This window comes from Anser brachyrhynchus, assembly GCF_964034855.1.
Source record: "Anser brachyrhynchus genome assembly, chromosome: W".
In the NCBI taxonomy this organism is placed as follows: domain Eukaryota; kingdom Metazoa; phylum Chordata; class Aves; order Anseriformes; family Anatidae; genus Anser; species Anser brachyrhynchus.
This window is the reverse complement of record NC_137704.1, coordinates 16,067,127-16,078,118: the sequence shown is the minus strand read 5'-3', so window position 1 is coordinate 16,078,118 and position 10,992 is coordinate 16,067,127. Positions and strand designations below refer to the sequence as shown.

Below are 10,992 nucleotides of genomic sequence, written 5' to 3'. Positions count from 1 at the left end.
TGCCGGAGCAGCAGCACGCTCACCCAGAAGCTGCCGGAGCAGCAGCGTGCTCTCCCAGAAGCTGCCGGAGCACCAGCATGCTTTCCCAAAAGCTGCCGGAGCAGCAGCGTGCTCTCCCAAAGCTGCCGGAGCAGCAGCACGCTCACCCAGAAGCTGCCGGAGCAGCAGGGTGCTCTCCCAGAAGCTGCTGGAGCAGCAGCACGCTTTCCCAGAAGCTGCCGGAGCAGCAGCGTGCTTACTACATACCAATAATACCAGGTGCTGACCCTTCAGCACAAACCAATACAATTACCAATACCAAACCACCAATGCCGAACCTGCAGAGCTTTCGCTCTGTCTAACGGACGGCGCCTAGGCTTACCCCGGGAGCTCCCTGCCCAACCGAGCGTGGCTTTCGCCGCGTCTGACCGGCAGGCTTTCCCAACCAAATCGGTACCGAATACCCAAAGTTGAAAGCACCTTTGCTTACCGCTCCAGTGGTACGTCGTGAGCAGCGGAGGTCGGTCGTGGTCGACTGCTCCCCGAGAATCCCTCGGTGCCGGCTGGAGCGAAACCGAGACACGATCCGCCTCAGCAGTGCCCACGCAGTCCCATCTGGGTCGCCAAAATGTTAGCGTAGCAACCACATAACCACCAAGTGATTATATGAAGGTGCTTTATTCAGCGCTGGAAGCCGGGGCAGGTGCCCAAATCTGGCTTCAAGTCCCGTTACTTCCCAGCCGTTATTTATACATACAACATTGCGTCAGGTATACATATTCATTACAGGTTGCAACATCAGCCTCGCTTTTCATTCTAATTAGCTCCCCTCCCCTTTGCACATGCGTGGCGCACTCTGGTGGTCGTCCAGGTGGTCGTCCAGATGAAGTAAGGAGTCTTCCTCTTCGCTAAACTTTTCACCTTTCTATTCGACGCATGCTCTCTCCGCTCCTCGGTTCTGCTTCAACTCACTTCATCATTTCCAGGCCCTTATCCAAGGTCAGGTTGTACCTATTCCCTCCCGGGGTTCCCCTCCAACGATTCTTTTGATTGTTCAATGTACTCCCTAAGTTTCCAGTATACATAGATTACTTGATAATGTAAGTACATTTAATAATATTTAATTATACCGTATGATCCATCACCTGAGAAACATTAATGGAACATCCATTCGATTCCCCCCAACACTAACACTGTCACACCACAAAAGATATCAATGCTGTCACACCATAAAACACAGACTACAGAGCAGATATCAATGCTATCAGGGGTGCGCTTACCCTTCTCCTGCTTCTTATACAGTCATTAGCAGGTCCTTCCTGGATCCCGGGATGCAGCAGCAGCCTAGGTTCAATTCCGAACCTCTGATTGCCCCACCGATCAGCCGGACAGCCCTTCAACCTTTCCTTCAGCCTTTTCCTACCCTTCTCCACTCAGGTTTATACGCTGCACGCCAGACGTCTCTGCGCGATTTACCAGCAACCTTTTACGGAGCTCCTATTTCCTTTCAGCCTTTCAGAGCATACCACTTCCAGCGTCCCAGTCAGTTCTCGTCCGCCCCTGCCATACCTCTGAATAGTGGAGTTCATCCTAGGGAATTACCCTGGTGCGTGCAAGGAAGTCCTAAAACTCAGAAGGTCAGACAGTAGGCAGAGAAGTCTCCTGGATGGCTCGCCAAAACTGACTCGCAGAAACAGTCCACAACTCACAATGAAGTAAGTTATAAAGTGGGTATGCCTTTATTTCGGCGCCGGGAGCGTAAGGGATAATTCCTCAAAGTTACGCTCAAACTTAATAATGTGTGCCCTAGCTATACACAGTGTAAGTTTACATATGCATGAATTTTGTAATGCGCTTATAGTTACACATAACCTATGCCTGTCTCATATTATAATTAGTTCCAAGAACTAATCTACATGTGGTCCTCCGATCCGCGCCTGCGTGCTGCTCTCTGGTGGTCGTCTCAGGTGGTCTCCTGAGATGAAGTAAGGCTTTTCCTTCCTCTTCCTCGTATCTGAACTTTTTACCTTTTCTTCTGGCGCTTGCGCTTTGGGTCTTTGGCTCTTGTCCGAACCACAGGAGCGGTTTCAGCTGGTTCTTGAGACAGGTTCTCTATCTTCATTAGGAGTTACCCTTTGTGAGGGGCCCCAAAACTTCTTGCTCCAATTAATTTGTACAACAGTTAGCAGCAACACCTGCTAGTTCAATACAGCAATCAAGGTATTCATTAATCAGCATCCCATTTACTAAAAATCCCTTAACTCCCTTTCCTTAATCAGCATCCCATCTACTAAGATTCTCTCATCTCACTTTCACACCTACTAGTTACATAGCACAGTTTATATACTTTTTTTCCTCAAGGACCAGGACCCTCCCCTGTTTCCCCATTGACTGGGTAGTCCAGGTTCACAACCTATCCAACGCTTTACAGATAATACATGGCTTTCAGTTGCCAGCCTGTTATCTTTCAAGTTTATAGCGACTTTTTACTCTGTTTACTCAGTGATAATGTTTCTTCCCTTATCTGACTTGGTTTGACACCCCGTGATTTTTGCTTAATTGCACTAAAGAGTCTGATTGTTATCTGCATTTTACAAGGTTGTCTGGTGTCCTGGTTCCAGTTAGGACAGAGTTAATTTTCCTCCTAGTAGCTGGTAGGGCGCTATGTTTCGGATTAGGATGAGAAGAGCGCTGATAACATGCTGATGTTTTAATTGTTGCAGAGCAGTGTTTACACCAGGCCAAGGACTTTTCGGCTTCTCGCTCTGTCCTGCCAGCGAGCAGGCTAGGGGTGCAGCAGGAGCTGGGAGGGGACAGACCCAGGACAGCTGACCCAAACTGGCCAAAGGGGTATTCCATACCATCTGACATCATGCTAAACAATATATAGGGGTGGCTGGCCGGGGTGGGGGGGCCGGCTGCTCGGGGATAGGCTGGGCATCGGTCAGCAGGTGGTGAGCAATTGCATTGTGCATCACTTGTTTCTTACACATTATTATTATTAATACTATTATCATTATCACTATTATTATTATTATTATTGTTATTATTATATTCCTGTCTTAATAAACTGTCTTTATCTCAACTCACCGGCTTCACTTTCCCGTTTCTCTCCCCCATCCCAGAGAGGGAGGGGGGAGGGTGAGCGAACGGCTGTGTGGTGTTTAGCTGCCAGCCGGGTTAAACCACAACATCTGGTAAGCTTTCTTGTCACTGCAAGCATCTCAATGCCACAATCCTTCCCTCTAAACAATGTAACTCTAAACAATGTAACATCTCTACAAAAAAAAAACAAATAAACAAACACTTTCTTACATGGTCACATACACCCAGTAAATGCTTTTCTGTTGAATATCAATTTAGTACTTGTGTCCCATCCCCGTCCCCCCCCACCGTACTGAGCATTCCCAAGAAACAGCGTGCCTGGTACTTCCTGTGCTTATGTTACCAGTTCTGGTGCAAAAACAACATTTTTGTTCCCACATGGAACAACCGACCCTGGTTGGAGCAGTGTGCTCCTGATGGATGGATCCCATGGTACAGACCCATATTGGAGCAGTCCTTGAAGAGCTGCTCCCTGTGGGAAGCCCACGCAGGATCAATTTAGGAAGGACTGCATCCCGTGGGAGGGACCCCACTTTGGAGCAGGGGAAGAGAGTGACTGAGAAGGAGCAGCGGAAGAGAATTACTGTAGACTGACTGCAGCCCCCATTCCCTTGCGCTGCTCCGGGGGAAGAGGTAGAAGAGGGTGGATGGGGGGAAGGTGTTTTTGGTTTCTTTCCTTTGTTTCTCACTTCTCTAGCCTGCTAGTAATAGGCAATAAATTTTATTATGTCCCTACGCTGAGTCTGTTTTGCCTATCATGATAATTGCTGAGCGTTCTCCCTGTCCTTATCTCAACACTTGAACCCTTTGCATCATATTTTCTCCCCCTTTCCCTTTGAGGAGGGGGAGTGAGAGAGTGGCTGAGGTGGAGCTCAGCTGCCCGCCTGAGTAAAACCACAACACCCTTAATGAGCAAAAGATTACTGTGGGTCAGTCTGGAATTTTCCTTCAGCCACTTCCCTCACTTCTTGTTTTCATGCCTTATCTCCTTAGTTTTTGTTAGCTCAAGGCTACTGGTCTCCTTGTTTTCTTCAGCTCAAGACTAAAATCCCCCCCCCCCCCCATGCCTTCCCTTGAGAAGGCTCGTTTTCAGGCTTAGAATCACAGAATATCCCGAGTTGGAAGGGACCCGTAAGGATCATCAAGTCCAACTCCTGGCTCCACACAGGTCTACCCAAAAATTCAGACCATGTGACTAAGTGCACAGTCCAAATGCTTCTTAAACTCCGACAGGCTTGGTGCCGTGACTATGTCCCTGGGGAGCCGGTTCCAGTGCGCGACAACCCTCTCAGTGAAGAACCTCTTCCTGATGTCTAGCCTGAACTTCCCCTGCCTCAGCTTGACACCATTCCCGCGGGTCCTATCACTGGTGATTACGGAGAATAGGTCAGCGCCTGCCTCTCCACTCCCCCTCGCGAGGAAGCTGTAGACTGCGATGAGGTCTCCCCTCAGCCTTCTCTTTTCCAGGCTGAACAGGCCAAGGGACCTCAGCCGCTCCTCATACGTCTTCCTCTCTAGGCCCTTCACTGTCTTCGTAGCCCTCCTCTGGACACTTTCCAAGAGTTTCACATCCTTTTTGTACTGTGCTGCCCAGAACTGCACACAGTACTCGAGGTGAGGCCGCACCACCACAGAGTAGAGCGGGACAATCACTTCCCTTGACCGAATATCAGTGCCATGCTTTATGCACCCCAGGATACGGTTGGTCCTCTGGGTCAGCCACAGCATGTGTTATCTGGTCATCAGATTCAGAGACCTCCTCCCTCCCTTCAGGGTGCTGGATGGCATTAAATAGTGTTTGATAGGCGTAAGCCAGGACCCAGCACAATGCTGCAAGCTGTCATTCTCCGGCATTGTCAGGGTCAGGGCATACGACTCTCAAACATTCTATCAGGTTTTTAGGATTTTTCACTTGTTCAGGGGTGAAGTTCAAAACTATTGGAGGAGACACCTGTGACGGGTACCTGCCTATATCCTCCCACACACCTTGCCACTTGCCACCAGACTGTTTCGGGACAAATTCCCGGGTAAGCTTTCTAAACAATCGATTAACCTTAGAGAGAAGAGGAAACCCGTTATTCAGAATTAGAAATAGCAATATATGGGTTATACATGGATATTCAAAGAACTCAGAAACTGTTGTAATTAGCCCACTGTGAAAGAAGGAGGAGGTACCATTCCTGATATTATTCATAAACTGACTTCCAGATGAGGAAAGGAAGGCAGTGTAATTCTGAATAGTTTCTAAAAGATCGTTTCCATGAGACCCAAATGATAACAGTGCAGAGCCTGAATGCCAGATTAAACTCAAGGCCAGTGCTTGACAGCACAGCAAATTAAAAAAAACGAACACAGATTGTAGCACACTCTCGGATCGCATATGGAGGAGAAAGGAGAACATGACACGGATTACATGAGACATGATCTAACAGGAAAATATTAACAGGACACTGAACATGGTGACTAGCAAGGAAGTGTGTTAGTTGTAAGAGTTTTAATCAATTCTATTGTTGTCTCAACCCTTCGAGCCCCACGTTCGGCGCCAAAAAGGACTGTGGTGGTTTTACCTTGCTAGGCAGCTGAACTCCACCACAACCACTCTCTCACTCCCCCTCCTCAGAAGAGGAGGGGAAGAAGAAAAGGAAAGAAACAACTCATGGATTGAGATAAGGATAATTAATTAAAGGAAAAATAATTATTAAGGAAAAAATATTATTAATTAAATAATTTAACTAAAGGGAAAAAAGGGAAAGGGGAAAAGGGGGGGGGAAGGGAAAAAAACAAAACAAAACAAGCAAACGCTGTGTGGAAGTGCAGAGGAAAGAAATTACTCTCTACTTCCTGCAAATGAGCGATGCTTGACCACGTCCTTGAAGCAGGGCCTCAACGCACGTAGCCGGTGTTCGAGAGGAGGACAGACGTTTTCACAACGAGAGCCCACCCCTCCCCTCTTCTTCCTTTTTCCGCCTTTTATTGCTGAGTGTGACATCATATGGTATGGAATATCCCTTTGGTTGGTTTAGGTCAGCTGCCCTGGTGATGTTCCTTTCTCATTTTTTGCCCACCCCCTAGGAGGGTTAGAGAGAGTCCTGATGCTGTGCCAGCACTGCTCAGCAGTAGACACAACACTGGTGTGATACCAGTGCTGTTCTAGCTACAAGTGCAGAGCACAGCACTGTCTGGGCTGCTTCAGGGAAAGTTAACATCCCAGCCAGACCCAGCACATCAACATCCTTTATCTCGTTCCCTGTCTCACCTTCAGGGCAGATTCACCTGCTCCACCGTGGGCTCCTCCATGGGCTGCAGCATGGAAGTCTAATCCACCGTGGTACACCATGGGCTGCAGGGGGACAACCTGCTTCACCGTGGTCCTCTCCACACGCCAAAGGGGATCTTCAGCTCCGGCACCTGGAGCACCTCCTCCCCCTCCTCTTGCACTGACCTTGGTGTCTGCTGGGCTGTTTCTCACTCCTCACTCTCCCAGCTGCTTTTGTGCTGCACTTCCCCCCCACCCCCCTTCTTAAATCTGCTCTCACAGAGGCGCAAAGAACATCATTTATTGGCTTGGCTCTGGGCAGCGGTGGGTCCCTTTGGAGCCGGTTGAAACTGGCCCTTATCTAACATGGGGCAGCTCCTGGATTCTTCTCACAGAGGCAACCCTTGCAGGCCCCCTGATACTAAAACCTTGCCACGTAAACCCAATGCAGTGTCCCACCTCATTTTGTTCTTTTAAACAGCAGTTTCAAGTCCTCAGTTGGTTCAACTTGCCATGAAGATTTCTGTGCTCCTCCTTCTGATGTTATATCTCGCTTCTCCTCTTCTGGTGCTGCTGCTTTTATGCGGGTGTAATGAATCCACAGTTTGATCCCTTCCACTTTGACTGCAGTGTAGCTGTGGAGCAAGACGGTATAGGGTCCTTTCCACTTTTCCTTTGGAGGCTCATCTTTCCACGTTTGGATGAGCACCTGATGTCCAGGTCGGAATGGGTGTACCGCAACATCCAATGGAATTGGTAGTCACTGCCTTATATATCTATGGAGAGAGGACAACACGGCAGACAAAGGCAGCAAATATTGCCTGACCCAGCCTTCCCCTCTTACATGTCTTTGACTCCCGTCTGTCACTAATTCCACTAATTCCACTAATAATGGAAAGAGGGTTCCATTTGCCATATAGCAATTCAAATGGGCTAACTTTTACTGCCGTTAAAGACAACAAAAAATCCTTTTACAAATATATCAACGTGAAACGGAGGACTAAGGAGAATCTCCATCCTTTACTGGATGCGAGGGGAAACCTAGCTACTAAGGATGAGGAAAAGGCTGAGGTGCTTAATGCCGCCTTTGCCTCAGTCTTTAGCGGCAATACCGGTTGTTCTCTGGATACCCAGTGCCTTGAGCTGGTGGAAGGGGATGGGGAGCAGGATGTGGCCTTCGCTATCCATGAGGAAATGGTTGGCGACCTGCTACGGAGCTTGGATGTGCGCAAGTCGATGGGGCCGGATGGGATGCACCCGAGGGTACTGAAAGAACTGGCGGAGGAGCTGGCCGAGCCGCTTACCATCATTTATCGGCAGTCCTGGCTATCGGGGGAGGTCCCAGTTGACTGGCGGCTAGCCAATGTGACGCCCATCTATAAGAAGGGCCGCAGGGCAGACCCGGGGAACTATAGGCCTGTCAGTTTGACCTCAGTGCCAGGAAAGCTCATGGAGCAGATTATCTTGAGGGTCATCACGCGGCGCTTGCAGGGCAAGCAGGCGATCAGGCCCAGTCAGCATGGGTTTATGAAAGGCAGGTCCTGCTTGACGAACCTGATCTCCTTCTATGACCAAGTGGCGCGCTTGGTGGATGAGGGAAAGGCTGTGGATGTGGTTTACCTTGACCTCAGTAAGGCTTTTGACACAGTTCCCCACAACATTCTCCTCAAGAAACTGGCTGCTCGGGGCTTGGACTGGCGTACGCTTCGCTGGGTTAGAAACTGGCTGGATAGCCGGGCCCAGAGAGTTGTGGTGAATGGAGTCAAATCTGGTTGGAGGCCGGTCACTAGTGGTGTCCCCCAGGGCTCGGTACTGGGGCCGGTCCTCTTTAATATCTTTATCGATGATCTGGATGAGGGCGTCCAGTGCTCCCTCAGTAAGTTTGCAGATGACACCAAGCTAAGTGCGTGTGTCGATCTGCTCGAGGGCAGGAAGGCTCTGCAGGAGGATCTGGATAGGCTGGAGCGATGGGCTGAGGTCAACTGTATGAAGTTCAACAAGGCCAAGTGCCGGGTCCTGCACCTGGGGCGCAACAACCCCAAGCAGAGCTACAGGCTGGGAGATGAGTGGCTGGAAAGCTGCCTGGCCGAGAGGGACCTGGGAGTATTGGTTGATAGTCGGCTGAATATGAGCCAGCAGTGTGCCCAGGTGGCCAAGAAGGCCAACAGCATCCTGGCCTGCATAAGAAGCAGTGTGGCCAGCAGGTCTAGGGAAGTGATTGTGCCCCTGTACTCGGCTCTGGTGAGGCCGCACCTCGAGTACTGTGTTCAGTTTTGGGCCCCTCGCTACAGGAAGGACATGGACGTGCTCAAGCGAGTCCAGAGAAGGGCGACCAAGCTGGTGAGGGGTCTGGAGTACAAGTCTTACGAGGAGCGGCTGAGGGAGCTGGGATTGTTCAGCCTGGAGAAGAGGAGGCTCAGGGGCGACCTTATCGCTCTCTACAGTTACCTTAAAGGAGGCTGTAAAGAGGTGGGGGTTGGTCTGTTCTCCCACGTGCCTGGTGACAGGACGAGGGGGAATGGGCTAAAGTTGCGACAGGGGAGTTTTAGGTTGGATGTTAGGAAGAACTTCTTTACCGAAAGGGTTATTAAGCATTGGAACGGGCTGCCCAGGGAGGTGGTGGAGTCACCATCCCTGGAGGTCTTTAAAAGACGTTTAGATGTAGAGCTTAGCGATATGGTTTAGTGGAGTACTTAGTGTTAGGTCGGAGGTTGGACTCGATGATCTTGAGGTCTCTTCCAACCTAGAAATCTGTGATACTGTGTGATACTGTGATACTGTGATAACTTTTCGCTGGGTCTGGGGGCTATCCTGATTCTCAGCAAAGCTATTGGTAAGGCTTCCAGCCACTTTAGTTGAGCTTCCTGGCAAATTTTAGTTAACTGCTTTTTCAGTGTTTGATTCATTCTTTCTACTTGTCCACTCAATTGTGGTCTCCAAGCAGTATGTAAATCCCACCTAATCTGTAACGCTCTCAATATTTCTTGAACTGCTATATATAAAATGAGGGTCCATTGTCTGAGGAGAGTCCCTCTGGTATTCCAAAACGTGGGATTACTTCTTTCAGTAAAGCCTTTATGACCTCCCTAGCTTTATTAGTTTGGCATGGTGTCCTGGTTCCAGTTAGGACAGAGTTAATTTTCCTCATAGTAGCTGGTAGGGTGCTATGTTTTGGATTAGGATGAGAAGAGCGCTGATAACATGCTGATGTTTTAATTGTTGCAGAGCAGTGCTGACACTAAGCCAAGGACTTTTCAGCTTCTCGCTCTGTCCTGCCAGCGGGCAGGCTGGGGGTGCAGCAGGAGCTGGGAGGGGACAGACCCAGGACAGCTGACCCAAACTGGCCAAAGGGGTATTCCATACCATCCGACGTCATGCTAAACAATATATAGGGGTGGCTAGCTGGGGTGGGGGGCCGGCTGCTCTGACCAAGCTAATGTTAACATTTGCATAGCATGTGTCCTGGTTTCATCTGGGATAGAGTTAGTTTTCTCCATAGTAACTGGTATGGTGCTGTGTTTTGGATGAAAATAGCAGCAATAATACTCTGATATTTTAGTTGTTGTTGAGCATTGCTTATATTAAATCAAGGACTTTTCTGCTCCTCATGCTGCCCTGTCAGCAAATAGGCTGGGGGCATATAAGAAGCTGGGAGGGGAAGGAACCAGGACAGCTGACCCAAACTGACCCAAGGGCTATTCTATACCATATGATGTCATGCTCAAACATAAAACTGGGGTTGGTTGGGGTGGTGGGGGCTACCGTTGGTCGTGGACTGCCTGGGCATCAGTCAGCTGGTGGTGAGCAATTTTGTTGTGCATCACTTGATTTGTTTATTCTTTTCTTTTTTCTTTTTAGCTCTCTTTCTTTCCTAAATAAGTGTCCTTATCTCAACCCACAATTTTAACCTTTTTTTTTCCCCAGTTCTCTCCCCCATCCCACTGGGTTGGGGAGTAAGCGAATGTCTGTGTGGTGCTTAGCTGCCTGCTGGATTAAACCACAACAGCATGCCCACAACGCAAACTAATATTAAATTCTACTTAGTATGCTTCTACTTTCATGGGTGCAGCAGGCCTCTACTTTAGCTGTTGTTTGGAAAGACAAAACAACAATTTTTATTTAAAAGAAAAAGCAGTGTTTGTTACATTTTTTAAAGGCAAATGTCCTGACCTAAGACTATTTCCTTGTAAGATTTTTCTACATGTGTAAATGTACCATTATGAGAAAGGTTTGTCTACCAAAACAGCGATGATTCTTTTAGGTTGCAAAACATGGGACAGCTAATGGTTTGTTCATTGCTACATGAATAAACTGTCTTGTTTATGTGCTTGTTTGCAGTAATGTTTTCCTATGTTTTTTTAAAAATACAACTAATATAATTAAAATTGGGTTCTTATTTCTTAAGAATAACAGCAAGTAAAGGCAAGACATCCTAGGCAAATTTTTCTGTTAAGTTTTGCCTGGATTTTGGAATTCAGAAAGTGAAACCAGAATTTTGTTTTGTATTGTGAATTTTGGCTGTCCCCAATTCCCCAGGTTTGTGGATATACTTGGATTTTGTTTCAGGAAAAAAATAAGTTTCACAACAAAATGAACTAGAACTTGCTACACCTCCTGGGTTTTCAGTACTTTTAAAAATAAAATATCGCCCT

The 10,992-nt window shown here is 48.2% G+C and overlaps 3 protein-coding genes and 1 long non-coding RNA gene across 4 annotated transcripts in view; 2 read left to right on the top strand and 2 right to left on the bottom strand.

The window, feature by feature from the left end:
* LOC308184723 (uncharacterized protein) overlaps positions 1 to 10,992 on the top strand; it is a 324,716-nt gene that overhangs the window by 59,410 nt on the left and 254,314 nt on the right. The gene's annotated exons all lie outside the window — the stretch shown is intronic.
* The window catches only part of LOC308184910, a 127,300-nt gene that overhangs the window by 4,290 nt on the left and 112,018 nt on the right, over positions 1 to 10,992 (bottom strand). Inside the window, exon 2 of the long non-coding RNA XR_013943029.1 lies at positions 141 to 1,045. This is a non-coding gene — a long non-coding RNA (uncharacterized lncRNA). The remainder of the gene's footprint in view (positions 1 to 140; positions 1,046 to 10,992) is intronic.
* The window catches only part of LOC308184748 (uncharacterized protein), a 435,815-nt gene that overhangs the window by 315,090 nt on the left and 109,733 nt on the right, over positions 1 to 10,992 (top strand). The gene's annotated exons all lie outside the window — the stretch shown is intronic.
* LOC308184769 (uncharacterized protein) overlaps positions 4,203 to 10,992 on the bottom strand; it is a 104,530-nt gene continuing 97,740 nt past the window's right edge. The window contains exon 2 of the mRNA XM_080572297.1: positions 4,203 to 4,610. The gene's annotated coding sequence lies outside the window, so the exon portion shown is untranslated. The remainder of the gene's footprint in view (positions 4,611 to 10,992) is intronic.